Genomic DNA, 5,538 nt, shown 5'->3' on the forward strand with positions numbered 1-5,538 from the left:
CCAGCAATTCCCTTTCTCATTTCACAAATGAAGGGGCTTTTTTTTTTTTTTTTCTCCCCTGCAGGAGAACGGGATATTCAGTAATTTGTCATGTGCTAACTTGGCTCCCTTAGAAGTTTCTATTTTAAACAAAAAGACTGTTTCTCCAGAGTGTTTTCCCCTCATGCCACTACATGACGAGGCTGACATTTCTCAAGGGTCGTGTGTTTGGCACCTCCACGTATAACCCTTAGGTGCTCACAGAGGCATGGCAACAGGCAGTGCCCCATGTTCAAGGAGCAAATTACAGAAAGTTACATTTGTATTACCCTATATATCCTAATATATAAACCCTATTATGCTACATATACAGGTTACACGTTATATACTGTCCCATATATCATATTTATTATATATGTATGTATATCATATGTATATGCGTATGTGTATATATCATATATATTTGTGTATGTGTATATATATCATATATATTTGTATATATGATATATAGCATATGTATATATTTGTATTACCCTATATATATATTTGTATTACCCTATATATCCTAATATATTTATCCTATATATTTATTACCTTATAAATCCTATTATGCTACATATACAGGTTACAGGTTATATACTATTATATATATCATATCTATATCATGTGTATACGTGAGATATCATATATGTCGTGTATATATGAGATATCATAGATATAATGTATATATGAGATATCACAGATATCATGTATATATGAGATATCACAGATATCATGTATATATGAGATATCACAGATATCATGTATATATGAGATATCACAGATATCATGTATATATGAGATATCATAGATATCATGTATATATGAGATATCATAGATATCATGTATATATGAGATATCATAGATATCATGTATATATGAGATATCAAAGATATCATGTGTATATGAGATATCATATATATCATGTGTATATATGAGATATCATATATGTTATGTGTATATATGAGATATCATATATATCATGTATATATGAGATATCATATATATCATGTGTATATATGATATCATATATGTCATGTGTATATGATATCATATATATCATGTGTATATATCATATATATCATGTGTTTATATGATATCATATATATCATCTGTATATATATGATATTATGTATGTGATATATGTACAATGATCCCTGAGCCAGACTGGATTAGGATGCCTCGCTACTAGGGGTCCAGAGACAGAGGCCTCCAGTTCCCAGGCACTTCAGGAAGAGGAGGCTAAAATGATGCATCAGATTTACAGCTGCAGTGACGAGAACATAGAAGTTTTCACCACGGTGATTCCTTCCAAGGGTGAGTGAAATTGCCCTTGACTGTTTCCTTAACGTGGCATCTTAGGCAGGAGGGGAAGGACAGTCACGTGCTGCTTTACTGCCGTTTATCCTCAGGTCTCTGGGGTCTGATGGACTCTAGGTTTTGATGGTATTTGACTTTTTGGAGGGGGGAAAGAGGCACAAGGATACACATCAATCACTGAAAAACAATCCATCAAGGGGAATGGGAGAGCAGCTAAATACTCCCTGTTTCATTTAATTCAGTACCAATAGTCCAGTACACCAATGGAAGTGACAGCAAGCCATTGCTACAGACACAGGTGAAAACAAAATCTCAGGGCAGCTAGATATACGGTATCATATGCATATGATATCCTATGTATGCCCTGTATTTTATATATTCTCTATGTACATACACACAAATAAGGTAATGGTTGAAACATATGTATCATGCCAAACCCACTGCATTTTATTACACTGTTACAGCTTCATTTCTTCATACTAATACTGATGGTGATGAAATAATAATAATGAGAGTTGCCACTTATTAAATGCTTGCTATAAGTTAGGCAGCCTGGTATATAATTTCATTTAATATCTACAACTACCCAATAAGACTAGCTATTATATTTGCCGTCTTATAGGTGAGAAAACTGAGGCATAAAGCCACTGGGTAATTCTTGTGAGATTAAAATATCTAGTTTGTGGTAGAATTAGGATTTAATCCCTAGTTTGACTCCAAAGTCAAATGTACTTAACTGGGCCAGGCGCAGTGGCTCATGTCTGTAATCCCAATACTTTGAGAGGCCAGGGCAGGAGGATCACTTGAGCTCAGGAGTTTGAGAGCAGCCTGGGCCACATGGCGAAACCCCATCTCTACCAAAAATACAAAAAATTAGCTGGGCATGGTGGTGTGTGCCTGTGGTCCCAGCTACTCGGGAGGCTGGAGTGGGAGGATTGCTTGAGCCCAGGAGGCAGAGGTTGCAAAGATCCAAGATTGCACCACAGCACTCCAGCCTGGGTGACAGAGCCAGACCCCATCTCAAAAAGAAAAAGTATTTACCCGCTAAATTTTACTCTATTCTTTATCTCCTGTCAACCCAAATAACAGAGAGAAGCTCTCTAAAAATATGTAGTTTAATTGGGAATTGCAGGACACAGATACTATGACAAATCATAGGTACATCCAGGGAGGCTGAGGTAAGGGGAAGTTTTAAAGGCAAACGAGTACATATAGATTGTTTTGAAACAAACAGAACATTGGTTACAAGGGTTTATGACAGGAGTTGTTGTCAGTTCTTTAGTGGAGACAGTGTGCCAGGCAAGTGTTCTTGTACAAGCCACTAGCTGTCTTTGTGTGACTCATGTAGCGAACTGTGGTTTGATAACATTTCCTGTGATAGTTCCTTTTATCAGGTAAATCATGCCTGAGAGCCTCCCCCTACCTACATGACCTCCTGGCTCTATTTTGTTAAGGCTGACATAAGTGACTCCATTTTGATTCTGACAACTTTCCCACTGCAAAGCCTTCCATTACTTTGAACTTGGGTGGACCTGATCCATATCTCTTAGACTTGGAGTTGGCATCCATTGATATCTCTATAGTAAACAAATTGAGGCATTTACTCATCAAGTAGTTGTCAATATTATATACCTCTTTCTTTGAGAGTTGCATCCGGTCACAGAGGATGGCTCCGGGAAGCCATGTTTATTCTCCTTGAACTTTTCCTCTTGCCACCTTTTCCTGGACCACGGTGGACATCTAACCCAAACTACTGCCTTGTGGAAACAGAAATTGGGCTTTGGTCTGGGGCCAGAGGAAAGATGTAAACTCTGGATATCTGGGATGTTTCTCAGGGCCCAGGGGGTAAAATTGAAGGGAAGTCAGTACAAATAAGTGAAACTGGTGGTCTGGCAGAGGCCTGGGGCCTGAATGCACAACCAGTGTAAAGAGTTTTAGCTGGGAGCGGGCACAAGTGCTTTTACCATGGTCCACATTTGGTGGGTCTGTGGCCATGTACACACGCCAGTAAGGGCCAGTGGGACGGGAGGGTGGACTGGGGGTGAAGGGAGTGTTGGGAGAGTGAGAAGGGGTGTTGGGGATTGAGACAGAGAATAAAAAGGCCCAGCTCAGGAAGGAGGGAGGATTGCCTGTCTCCCGCCTTGCCTCTCTCAGGCCAAAGCCATGCCTATCTTGGAGTCAGTGAGATAGCTCAGTCTCCATCTGATAAAGTTCCTGTTGGCTTAAGTACACGTAGGTTTTGGTCATTTTCAACTAAAAAGGAGGGCTGGGTGTTGGCTCACATCTGTTATCCCAGCACTTTGGGAGGCTGAGGTGGGAGGATTGCTTGAGGCCAAGAGTTTGAGACCAGCCTGGGCAACACATCAAGACCTCTCTACAAAATAAAATAAAATAAAATAAATGAAATAAAATAAAATAAAATAAAATAAAATAAAATAAAATAAAATAAAGATTAGCTGGGTGTAGTGGCACATGCCTGTAACCTCAACACTTTGGGAGGCTGAGGTGGGAGGATCCCTCGAGCTCATGAGTTCGAGGCTGCAGTGAGCTATTATATGATTGTGCCACTGGACTCCAGCCTGGGACACAGAGTGAAACACTGTCTCTAAAATAATAATAACAATAAATAAAAAGGATAGCGTCTAAAAGTCTTCTTTGTGCCTGCTGTCTATAAATTTTATGATCCCCCCAGTGATACATTTTTAGATAATGTAAAGTTTAGACGAGTACCTACTGCAATAGAAGTGAAGATCTAAAATTGTTTTAACAGACTGGACTGTTGTACCAACATCTACAAGATGAAATTTAACAAAACTAAATGTAATCATCTATCTTTGCATTAACACAAATAATTGATTTGGTACAGAATGGGGGTGACATGCTTTAGCAGCAAATTAATAAAAAGGAATCTAGGTTTTGGTTAACCACATGCTTAATAGAGCCAATATTAAAGAGCAGGGCCTGAAGGACACAACGTTTCAAGGACATGATGCTGAACTGAAATTAAGAACACTCAGGGAAACCCAAAAGCCAATCAGGATTACTCGGCCTTAATCCCAAGGGATCCAGACTGGATTAGGTGTTAGCTAAGAAAACCCACATTTAATCAATCACAGTTATTGAGCCTGAAACACATAGGTAAATGGTTAATGCGAAGAAGCATGTCCAGAGCAAAACAGTTCTTGGCGGGCTGCAGTGGCTCACACCTGTAATCCCAACACTTTGGGAGGGTGAGGTGGGTGGAACACTTGAACCCAGGAGTTCGAGACCAGCCTGGGCAACACTGCAAAACTTTGTTCATACTAAAAATACAAAAATTAGCTGAGCATGGTGGCACTTGCCTGTGGTCCCAGCTACTTGGGAGGCTGAGGTGGGAGAATCGCGTGAGCCTGGGAGGTCAAGGCTGCAATGGGGATTGAGACAGAGCATAAAGTGATTGTGCCACTCCACTCCAGCCTCAGCAACAACAAAAATAAAAACAAAAAAAAAAGAAAAGAAAAAAAAGAAACAGCTCTCGAGAGATCATTTTTTACCTGTTTGAAATATTTTTTAAATAGTAAAAATAGTACACACTTATTATAACAAACTCAAAAATTATAGAGGAGTATACAGAAAAAGTGAAACCCACTTCCCCCAACCTAGTATCACTTCCTAAAAGCAATAATTGTTTACAGATTGGTGATTTTTTTGCAGATATTTTTCATGCTTAGTCACACATATATTTACATATCGATGAATGAGATTTTTAAACAATAGAAATGGAGTCACACTATGCACACACACATGTGCGGACATTTATAGTTCTTTTAGCAGAGATGTAGGAGATCACTGTGTTATAGAAATTTCTCCACTCTTCTTGATAGATCCGTGGCTTACTTCCATTATTTAAGATTAGACACAGTGCAGCAAAGTACATCCTTGTGATGTATCTTTATACATGTCTTCTAATATTTTTATAGGTTACATTACTAGCTGCAGAAGTGCAGGTCATAGCATATGCATGTTTTAAATTTTGAGGGTTTTTGTTTTTTTCCAAATTGCCTTCCAAAAATTCTTCATCTGTTGACACTTTCAGTAATAGGCCATGAGGGGCTTATTCCTCACACCCTTGGCAATACTTGATATTATCAGTCTTAATTTTTTGCTGAAATGATCTTGTTTGGCTTTTATACTCAGAGCCCAGAATCTTGATCGTATTTG

This window comes from Symphalangus syndactylus, chromosome 7 (genome assembly GCF_028878055.3).
Source record: "Symphalangus syndactylus isolate Jambi chromosome 7, NHGRI_mSymSyn1-v2.1_pri, whole genome shotgun sequence".
Classification (NCBI taxonomy): Eukaryota; Metazoa; Chordata; class Mammalia; order Primates; family Hylobatidae; genus Symphalangus; species Symphalangus syndactylus.